We start from the raw sequence: 11,966 nt of genomic DNA on the forward strand, positions 1-11,966 counted from the left end.
CCTGATGCGAAGAACTAACTTATTGGAAAAGACCCTGATCCTGGGAAAGATTGAAGGCAAGAGGAGAAGGGGATGACAGAGGATGAGATGGTTGGATGGCTTTACCTAGTCGATGGACATAAGTTTGAGGAAGCTCCATGAGTTGGTGATGGACAGGGAGGCCTGGTGTGCTGCAGTCCATGGGGTCACAAAGAGCTGGACACGACTGAGTAATTGAACTGAAATACCAAATACATTTGAGAGAGCAAATAAGTGAGATACAAGTGCTAGAAAACACTTGCATGTATATAACATAAAACAGTATGAAGTAAAATAAGGTGCAGAGAGGAGTGTACATAGTGTGCTGCCATTTGAATAGAAGGCAAAATGAGGATATATGTGTGTGTATGTACATACACATTTGATTATTTTTGCAATTAAAGGATAAACAAGAAACTAATAATTGGCTATGTACGGGGTTAAAACTTCTCTGAGTTACATTTTAATATAGTTTTGACTTTTGAACCACTCTGCTGTTTTACATATGCAAAATAATTAAGTTAGTGCTCACTTCAGTGGCACATATCAAATTGAAATAATGCAGAGATGATTAACATGGCCCCTGCACAAGGATGACATGCAAACTTGTAAAGCAGTCTGTAGTTTTGTTACAGATATTAATTAAGTTTACTGTGGTAATCATATCACAGTGTATACATATACCAAATCATTATGCTGTATACCTTAAACTTTCAAATATTATATATCAGTTATATGTTAATAAGACTGGAGAAAGTTAAAAAGCCCACTATCACAAAAAATTAAATCAATATATTAGGAGAACCCTAACATTGAGTATAAAGAGAAACAAATGAATCTATTTCAAGGTTTAAAGGTTTTTAACAGACCTTGTTACCTTTAGTGGGCTGTATTCTAGGGATTAAAAAAGTGCCGCAAACAATCTGGAACTTATGAGTAGGTCTATGGTTGGTAAGGAGAAGGCAATGGCAACCCACTCCAGTATTCTTGCCTGGCAAATCCCACGGACGGAGGAGCCTGGTAGGCTGCAGTCCACGGGGTCGCTAAGAGTCGGACACGACTGAGCGACTTCTCTTTCACTTTTCACTTTCATGCATTGGAGAAGGCACTGGCAACCCACTCCAGTGCTCTTGCCTGGAGAATCCCAGGGATGGGGGAGCCTGGTGGGCTGCTGTCTCTGGGGTCGCAGAGTCGGACACGACTGAAGCGACTTAGTAGTAGTAGTAGTATGGTTGGTAAAGGTACTGAGAACAGGCATTCTGACTCTTGGGTGTACTGCAGGGAGGAGCAAGTGAGTATTAATAAATATATTGATGTTGGATTGAAAACTAGGTTCTCACTGTGAGAGAAAGGAGATAAAAATATGGACTGGGGGAAAAGAAGAAAAATTTTCTGGTGCTGAATTGGAGTTGGAAAGTGAAAGTCGCTCAGTCATGTCTGACTCTTTGTGACCCCATGGGCTCTGTTCATGGAATTCTCCAGGCCAGAATACTGGAGTGGGTAGCCTTTCCCTTTTCCAGATGATCAGCCCAGGGATTGAACCCAGATCTCCCTTATTGCAGGAGGATTCTTTTCCAGCTGACCCACAAGGGAAGCCCAGGAATACTGGAGTGGGTAGCCTGTCCCTGCTCCAGCAGATCTATCTGACCCAGGAATTGAACCGGGATTTCCTGCATTGCAGGTGGATTCTTTACCAACTGAGCTATCAGGGAAGCCCAATTGGAGTTGGGGATCAAGATAAATTAATGATTTAAAATCAAACATACTTCTTGGCTATGTCTACTGAAAGGACCTAGACACCATGACACCTCAATAGCAATGAGCACTCTATAAGCACCCAATTCTTGCTTTCTATGAACTACTTCTCATTAAAAGGAATCAGGCCTTCTTGGAGAAAGGCTGATTCCAGGTCTGGAAAGTACCAAACGAACTTGGGGCTTCCTCTGCTAAAGAGCAAAGAAGTGCTCAGACGTTGATGGGATCATGTCTGAAGGACAGAGACCAGCTAGAAGGGGCTCCCCGCTTTAAGGGGGCCAACTTGAAAATTGAAACTTAGTGGTAATGAAAAATCCAAGTTCATAATAATACTCAAGAAAATGGAGTGTGAGGGGAGAGAAAGCTCTTAAATAGAATGCCAGTTAATGTAGAGGAAATTATAAAATTTTTTAAAAAGTGATTATTGTAATCACTGATATAATAGTTGATTCAGGCAAGGCTTATGAATGGCTGCTAAAACATCGGGTGAAAGCTGTTGGGAAACAAGATATCCTCAAAGTGTTATCCCACAGATTACTTATTAATTATATAAAGTTTGAAAAGATGCCTTTACAGTGGAGCATTCTGGCAGACAGCACCTTAATTAACTGTTTAAACTTTAGCAAGACCAGTAAGAACACAGTGGCTTCCTGTGCCTCCTGTGATGTGCTGAGAGGGACCTAACATCACCTCTGTAGAGTTTTTGCTAAAAATTTTTACATAAATCTAGTTCTGAAGAAGTAACTAGATAATCCAAATTATGGAACGTTCTATAAAAGAACTGAACTGAAAGTCAGTGACAGGAAAGACCAAAAGAAAAAAAAAAAAAAGCTTTTGTAGAATACGGGACTAGAAAAAAGCAAAACATGCTCAAAGGACATTACTGGGAAAATTGAAGAATTTAGTAAGATTTTTATATCATAGAATAACATGATACGTATTGAATCTAATGTAATGACAATTTAGTTATATAGGACAATGTCCTTGTTTCTTAGGAGATAATTGCTGAAATACTTTGGGGTGAAGTTTCATAAGCTCTCTAACTTCCTTTCAAATGGTTCAGTGAAAAAACACCTCCAAATATATGGAAATATTATACAATGAACACATGCAGCATTTAGCTGCATATATTAACAGCTGGTGAATCTTAAGGGATATTTCAATATTCACTGTATTATTTCTTCAACTTTTCTGCAGGTTAAGGAAATTTCATAGAAGTTTGGAGCAGGGGAATAAACACATGGATTAGGAGGTAGGTGTGTCACTCCAAGACAGTGAATCTACAGGATAGCCAGCTGGTGACCTGGGACCTCAGTGACCTGGTCTGAAAAGATGAGCTATATTGTATCAGTCAGGATCCTTTGGCTTCATGTAACAGGACACCAGAGTCAAAGTAGCTTAAACTGTAAGGATACCTAATTATCTCATGTAACAAGAAGTTTAAAGGTACATGGCTCCAGGGTTGTTAATTTGTCAGCTCAAGGAGGTCCTAGGCCTCTTCTCTCTCGGCCTCTAGGCTTTACTTCACGGTTGCAAAATGGCTGCCACAGCAGCTTCATATGTCGTGTCCTCACAGACATATCCAGAGTGTGCAGAAAGGGGATGGACTGGCTCCTCCTTGGGCTTTGCCCTCTTGTATCAAGAATAAAGTTCTTTCCATAAGCCCCTCAGGAGGATTTCTTTTACATCTCATCACCCTTAACAAACCAATTCTGGTTCATCACCTGGGGTTGTTCACTTGAGCAAAACTGATTGGGAGGGGTGACTGTGGGATCGGCAGCTGATAGTATTTTGCCACATGAGCCAGTCAGACTCTCTTGCCCAGGAATCTGAACCAAGAAACTGGCCTGTTAGCGAATGCACCGCCAGAAGTTGACTTGAGGCTGCGGCACCTGAGGCCACGACAAGCCAAGGTTAAGGCAAGAAAAACTCCACAGAGAGAGTGAGGAAGCCATTTTGTTAGAGAAAGAAGGACAGAACACACGAGGAGTGGAGAGGTGGGTCAGCTGCTGTTCCCCCAACTGCCTAGGTCCCTGGTGTTTTCTGATTATGACTTTACGTCTAGATTACAGAGAATGTACTAGTTAGGACTCAGAAATAAACAAAAACTGTCCTAGCACAAAAGAGGGATTATTAATAGTTACCAACGCACTTCCTAGCCAAGGCAGGAAGTTGAGCCTATCCTTAGGAAATACTAGAACCGGAAAGGGCCAGGACGAGGCACCTTCTGTCTGCCTCTTCCCTGTGGGTTTCTCTGTAGTTTATTTGATTTTATTTTTAAATTGAATATAGTTGATTTACAATGTTTTAGTCTCAGGTGTATAGCACAGTGATTTAGTTACACATACAAAGTACACACATATCTCTATATATTCTTTTTAGATTTTTATAGATTATTACAAAATATTGAGTAGCGTTTCCTACCTATACAGTAGTCCTTTTTGGCTATCAGTCTCATATACAGTTGTGTGTGTATGTTAATCCCTACCTTCTGATTTGTCCTCCCTCCCCCTCCCTTGTGGTTTATTTCATTATCTCTGCAGTAGGATGCCTGTTTCATGTTCCCCACATTATCATACATCTGCCTACATCTTCTAAATTTGAGTTAGAGTTTTATCCCCCTGAAGAACCCGGGTGGTACTCAGTCCCTGGGTCCTAGTTTCAAATTCCCAAAGGAAAGAAGCTGAGACCTAAGTTGGGTCAGAGGTCCAATCTGCCTGGTCCATAGACTTTGGGGTCACAGCACGCATGCACAGGATAGTGAGGAGCAGAGGTAGGAGAAAGGGGTCATGGACTCAGGCTGGAAAGACACCCCAAAAGATTTCCACCATGATCCTCAAAAGAATGGCTTTCAAGATTGAAATGGTAGGAGCCTGTCTCCAGGGGACATTTTGCATTGTTTGAAAAAATATTTGGTCATCACAGTTTAGGGGTGGGTGCTACCTGCATCTGATGAGGAGAGGCCAGGGAGGTTGCCAAAATCCTAGAGTGTTCTCACAACAAAGAATAATCCAGTCCAGAATGTCAGTGGCACTGAGGTTGAGGAAATCTGCCTCTCTTTGATTCTTTCAATCAAACTGTACCTGTACCACAGAGCACACACCCAGGCTTGGTAAGTCATAAATCATTCTCCAGGCCATAATGCTGGAGTGGGTGGCCTTTCCCTTCTCCAGGGATCTTCCCAACTCAGGGATCGAACCAGGGCAGATTCTTTACCAGCTGAGCCACAAGGGAAGCCCCCAAATACTGAAGTGGGTAGCCTATCCCTTCTCCAGTGGATCTTCCTGACCTACAGATTGAACCGGGGTCTCCTGCATTGCAGGCAGATTCTTTACCACCTGGGCTGTCAGGGAAGCCCTGGTAAGTCATAAGTCTCAGTACCTATTTTGGGGAGCAGAGGTCAAATGAAAACACCATCCTGGGATTGTGTGGATGCCGATTCTACTGCTGACTCACCTGGATTCAGGGTGCATTCTCAGTAAAGGAACCCACAAAGGCAGCAGATGCTGAGGTTCCTGCTCCGGGTGGGAGATTGTTAAAGAAGAAGCGAAGATGGAATAAGCAGAAACGGATCCAGGCGGAAGACAGAACTAGAAACGCACACCCACAACCTGCTTTTACAAGTGCTCAAAACATAAACAGCAGCTGTCTAGCTGGTACCTGCTCCTTCCCAAACACCATAAGGGAGAGCCTAAATCCTACGACCCACACAGCTGTCAGCTATGACAGGAGTGTCTTTTTTTCCACACAAACTCGTCTGGCAGGAAGGTAAGGCTCCAGGCCATTAATCAATACAACATCTGCTTTCATTTCTAAGGATCATTGTCCCTGAAATCTTAAAAAAAAAAATCTGTAAATGGCTCAGAGAAAAGAGGGCTTCAGGAATAAGGAGAGGAAAGAGAGTTTAAGGCAAGACATTTCCCCAAGATTCCCACTCTGAGGCTGCTATTTGGCAAAGGAGAGTACGTTTTCTGGCGTTTCTGGTGGAAACCTCAGAAATCAGATAACACAGGGTCTTTGCTGCCCTCTACCGATTATGATGAAGACTAGCAGGGAGTTTAAGAGGAGGCGGCTTTTCGGTGGATCGCTTCATCCTTTCATTTAATGTTCTATACATATTTACTGTGTGTAAGTATACTTTGCCTACACCCTGTGCTGATGGTGCTAGGGATTAGTGCAACAGTGAAAAGTACACGTCCCTGTTCTGCTTTGGGATGTACATTCTAGCAAAGGAGACAGACTGTGTGTAAGTCAACAAATAAGAAACATTTAGCATGCCACAGCTACTGAAGCCCGCACGCTCTAGGGCCCCAGTGCCACAGCTGATGAGCCCCTGTGCCTACTGAAGCCCGCGTGCCCTGGAGCCAGCAAGTCGCAACTACTGAGCCTGCATGCTGCAGCTACTGAAGCCTGTGTGCCTAGAGTCTGTGTTCCACAGGAAAAGCCACCACAGTGAGAAGCCCATGCACCGCAACTAGAGAAAGCCTGTGTGAAGCAACAAAGACCAGCACAGCCAAAAGTAAGTAAAGCAGTATGCACACGTTAAAAAATAAAAGAGAGAGAGACATTTAAAGTTTGTTCAGTGGGCTCTGAAAGCACTTAACAGGCAATTTAAGACTTGGGGAGCTGGAAGGTGACATGTGAGCTGAGACTGGAAGGTTGAGACAAAACCAGCTGAGAGAAGAGCCAAGAGCTCTGTGAGAAGATTGAGGAGTGAGTATAAACCCGCTTGCTGGGTCCCTGAACTTGATGTGGGAGCAGGGGTCAGCGTGGAGGGAAGGCCAGAGGGGAGCGGAGAGACCTGGGTCATGGAGGGACCCTGCAGTCTGCAAAGGAACTTGGATTTTCTTCTGAGTAAATCTTAGCAATAGAGGAAGCTGTTGAAGCATCGCTGTTTTTGTTTTTAAAAGATTATTCTCTCAGTAGGACCATTTTGTCTTAGAATTTACAATCGACTTTCCCAAAAGTATCATAAGGCTTAGGATTGGTTCAGGATGGTGGAGTAGAAGGATGTGCATTCATCTCCTTCTGTTTGAGCACCAAAACTGCAACTAGCTATTGAACAACTATAGACAGCAGGATGCTGGAATCCACCAAAAAAAGATAACCCACATCCAAAGGCAAAGGAGAAGCTGCAACAAGATGGTAGGAGGGGTGCAGTCATGATGAAATCAAATCCCATACCCACTGGGTGGACAACCCACAGACTGGAGAATAGGGCTACCAAAGAAGTTCTCCCGCCATTGTAAAGGATCTGGGCCCCCATCAGGTTTCTCAGCCTGGGGACTCAGAAAGGGGCTAGAAATTCCCAGGGGATGGGACTTTGAAGGCCAGTGAGATTTGATTGCAGGACTCTCAGAGGACTGAGGGAATGAGGACCTCATTCTTGGAGCGTACACACAAAATCTTGTGCACATTAGGACCCAGGGGAAAGGAGCAGTGACACCACAAGAGACTGAACCAGACCTCCCTGCTAGTGTTGAAGGGTCTTCTGCAGAGGCATGGGGTGGCAGTGGCTCACCACAGGGACAGGGGAACTGGCAGCAGCAGTTCTGGGAAGTGCCCATTGGTGTGGGCCCTACTGGAGGACATCATTAGCTCTACCTTAGAGGCTGTAGACTCCAGGGCCAAGCAATTAACAGGGAGGGAGCACAGCCCCACCCATCAGCAGACAATTGGATTGAAGTTTTACTAATTGCAGCCCTGCCCACCAGAGCAACACCCAGTTTTTCCCACCCCCAGTCCCTCCCATCAGGAAACTTGAACAAGCCTTTTAGATAGCCTCTTCCACTAGAGGGCAGACAAGAAGCAAGAAGAACTACAACTGAGTCTCCAGAACAAAAACATAATCAGAAAGTTAAAGTGAAAATGCAGAGGATTATGTTCCAGATGAAGGAACAAGATAAAACCCCAGAAAAACAACTGGATGAAGTGGAGATAGGCGACCTTCCAGAAAAAGAATTCAGAATAATGATAGTGAAGATGATATAGGATTTTGGAAAAAGAATGGAGAATATGCAAGACATTTTACCGGAGAACTAAAGAGCCGACAACGAGAGGTGAACAAAACACTAGAAGGAATCACTAACAGAATAATTAATGCAGAAGAACAGAGAAGTGACCTGGAAGACATAATGGAAGAAATCACTGCTGCAAAACAATATAGAAAAAAGAATGAAAAATAAAAAGTGAAGACAGCCTAAGAGACCTCTGGGACAACACTGAATGTAGCATTATCCACATGGTAGGGGTGCCAGAGAGAGAGAGAGAGAGAGAGAGAGAGAGAGAGAGAGAGAGAGAGAGAGAGAAAGGACCCAAGAAAATATTTGGAGAGATAATAGCTGAAAACTTTCCTAACACAGGAAAGGAAATAGTCAACCATATCCAAAAACTGCAGAGAGTTCCAGGAAGAATAAACCAAAGGAGGAACACCCCAAGACACACAGTAATCAAACTGATAAAAAGACAAAGATAAAATGTTAAAAGCAACAAAGGAAAAATGACAAATAACATACAAGGGAACTCCCATAAGGTTCTTAGCTGATTTCTCAACAGAAACTCTGCAAGCCAGAAGGCAGTGGGATGATATATTGAAAGTAATGAAAGGGAAGAACCTACAGCCAAGAATATTCTACCCAGCAAAACTCTGTTCAAATTTGATGGAGAAATTAAAAGCTTTACAGACCAAAACAATTAAGAAAATGGTAATAGGATCATACATACTAATAATTACCTTAAATATAAATGGATTAAATGCACCAACCAGAAGACAGACTGGCTGGGTGGATGGATACAAAAACATGCTGTCTACAAGAGACCCACCTCAGACCTAAGGATACTTACAGACTGAAAGTAAGAAGATGGGAGAAGGTTATTTCATGCAAATAGAAATCAAATGAAAGCTGGAGTAGCAATACTCATATCAGAAAGTTTACAAGGTATGTACAGGAAAGAAATAAGTAAACATCTAGAGGATCATTCTGTCTCCTGGGTGGATCAAGTAAATTAGGGCAGGGGACAAGATTAGGAGGCATGTGACTTCCCTTGTGGTCCAGTGGTTAAGACTTTGTCTTCCAATGCAGGGGATGTGGGTTCTATCCCTGGAGGGGAGCTGAAATCCCACATGCCTCAGGGCTAAAAAACCAAAACATAGAACAGGAGCAATATTGTAACAAATTCAAAGAAGACTTAAAAAAAATTTTTTTTAATCTAAAAAAAAAAAAAGACTAGGAGGCAGAGCTAGGCGGGGGCTGTGTGGGAGGCAGGCTGGACCAGAGTGGTGGTGGCGATTGGCAGAAATGGATGGACAGGAGGTGCCTTTGGGATTTGCAGCTTCAGGACCTGCTGATGAGTTGGAGGTGGCAGAGGATGATTGACAGCTGCCAGGGCTAGGAAGGCAAACCAATCAGCCGTGACATGCGATAGAAGAAATGTGGCACCTGCGGGCTCCGTTGCGGGTGCTCTGTGGGCCAGGGGCCCAGAGCCATTCCTCGCGTGTGTTTGCTCTTTCCTTCTGCTTGGCCTGGGTGATTATACCTGACAGGTCTCAGGGAGGCAGCCCTCATAAAAATGGCTGTAAAGCCTTTTGCTAATACGCCGCCTCCCATAAATGTCAGGTGATGAGAATTACAGCCCCGCAGACTCATCAAAGAGAGAGCAGGCCGTGGCTTGAGGAAGCCACAGCGACTGTAAGGGCACCGAGCTGTCTTTCCCAGCTGTATTTCAGTGTCGGGGAAAATGTGACCGGAGGAAGTGGAGTGCGAGCTGAAGGCAAAGTGGCTCAGAGCCTTTCTTGGAAGTTGTAATTATCAAATCTGTCCTGCAAAGCTCCTCTTCCCTCGGCCCAGGGCTTCTGCAAGGTGAAGTGGAGCACCATCTTCACTTGCACTAACTCAGCCAGGAGCAGTGGGAGTGTTAGGGAACCTGGCCTGGTGCAGCCTCTCATTCTGGCAGTTGAGAGGCTGAATGAAACATACTGTTTCCCACCTCTTCCAAGCCTTGACCCACCTGTCAGCTAATTAAGACCTAGCACCCAGGAGTGTTTCCCTGCTCACCAGCTGTCTGGCGGCCCTTTGATGCACCCCATATGTCTCAGCCCCAACCCCCTACCCTCTTTATTTCTCCCCTTTTGTGTCTCTTTCTGTAATAGGCACTCAACATGCAGCTAAAAATCACTGGGATAATATGATAAAACATGGCATTATGCTGGGGTCCTGGAAACTGGGCTGGGGATGTCAGGGAGCAAAGAAATATGATATGAAAAAGTCCCGGTTCAAAGTTACTCATCTCACTGACTGCCAGCTGGATGAGTAACTTCAAGGGCGAAAGTAGAACACTCACAAATAATGGTGGCTAGCATCCATTCTGAGAGCAAGACTGCAAGTCAGGTACCTGCCAGGGGCATTGTCTCAGGGGGTCCTCCTGATAACACTCACGAGGTTAGTACTGTTGACATTCTTGCTTTCAGAGGAGGACCCTGAAGCTTGGGAGGTGGTGACTTTTGCAGGGTGACAGCTTGTGAGTGCTGGAACCCTCTTTCAACCCAAGTCTACCTGACCCTGATGCCTGTGCACTACTGTATCTCTGGCCCATCAGTTAGGTTAACAGGAGATTACTCATAGCATAGGGGATATTCAACATGTGCCCTTATTAGGAGGCCGCACTACCTTTTGCTTTTCCCAAACTTCTCTTGTACACACGTGTGCACCTGAATACACACACACACATGCCCCTTGATCCTTCTCATCCTGACCCTAATTCTTTGGATGCCAATGGCATTTTATTTATTTACTTAGCGGTGCCGTTGATAGCTGCAGCATGCTGGATCTTCAGTCTTTAGTGGGGGCATGTGGAATCCTTAGTTGGGGCTTTCAGGATCTTTTCATTTTAGCACTTGGGCTCTAGTTCTCTGATCAGGGATGGAACCCAAGCCCCCTGCATTGGGAGCATGGAGTCTTAGCTGTGGGCCACCAGGGAAGTTCTCCTAATGGCATTTTGACATTGAATCAAAATTATACCAACACTGTCATATGTTCATTGAGAAAGCATTTTCAGGAAGAAAAATCCAGTGTATAATAAACTCCAATAAATAATCACCCCCAAACACCAATACATTTCTGGAATAGTTTTCTATATTAGATAAGATTTTCCCATTTGCTTCACTATTAGTTTTTTTTTTTAATTTACTGAAGTTATTTCTGTCAGAATTAATTCTCCATTTAAATTTCAAAGTGAAATTTTAAAATAAATTTACAAAATTTTTCAAAGTGAAGAATTGAGTCGTCCAGCAGTTCTGTCTGCATCAGATTTTACCACTTATATTGTTTGTGTGAGGTTTCTTCAATGACTATTATTTCTACCAGGTCTAAGATTTCTTGGTCAAATTTTACAGATTTGCACTTTAAGATTTGATCTTCAGTAAAGTTTTGGCCAATACCACCTTTTACCACATGCAATGGTAGGGATTTTCAGTTTCAGTTTATATTGGTTGTTTTTACCAGACGTATGCATTATGAATTGGACATCAGACTAACAGTTTGTATTTATTACTTTGCTGTTGCTGTTTAGCCGTTCAGTCTTTGTGACTCTGTGGATTCTAGCCCACCAGGCTCCTCTGCCCAGGGATTTCCCATGCAACAACACTGGTGTGGGTTGCCACTTCCTTCTCCAGGGGATCTTCCTGACCCAGGGACCAAACTCGAGTCTCCTGCTTTGCAGGTGGATTCTTTATCACTGAGTCACCTGGGAAGGCCCTGTTTATTACTTAGCTAAGTGATATTTAGATAACCAATGAGAAAATTGGAGCAGTTTATGCAACAGAGAGAACCAGGTAAAACAGACAATGATTCAGACACGGAGACCTAAGAAAGACAGTAAGAAGAGATAAAATAATAAGAATAAAAAGTATATTTATAAAAATGGTAATGGCTAATGTTTATTGAGCACTTACTCTAAGCCCTGTTCTAAACATTTTAAATGGGCTTACATTCATCTAACCCTCACATAAACTCTTTGTGGAGATATAATTATTATTTCCATTTTAAGAAAGAGCAAACGTGGGCACAAAGACTGGAAATAAATTGTCCCAAATTACACAGCTGGTAAAAGGTGGACCCAGGATTCAAACCTAGACAGCTTATGACAGAGAAGTTGCAGTGATCCTTGTCCACGGAATTCTGCAGGCAAGAATACTG

The 11,966-nt window shown here is 43.5% G+C and overlaps 1 non-coding gene across 1 annotated transcript; it reads left to right on the forward strand.

Annotated features, from left to right (window-relative positions):
* The first annotated feature begins 542 nt into the window (after nt 1-542).
* On the forward strand, nt 543-646 carry LOC128051875 (U6 spliceosomal RNA). The gene has a single exon (XR_008199792.1). It is a non-coding gene; the product is annotated as a U6 spliceosomal RNA (small nuclear RNA).
* The last annotated feature ends 11,320 nt before the right edge of the window (nt 647-11,966 follow it).

The sequence above is a fragment of the Budorcas taxicolor genome, chromosome 7, assembly GCF_023091745.1.
Source record: "Budorcas taxicolor isolate Tak-1 chromosome 7, Takin1.1, whole genome shotgun sequence".
Lineage (NCBI taxonomy): Eukaryota > Metazoa > Chordata > Mammalia > Artiodactyla > Bovidae > Budorcas > Budorcas taxicolor.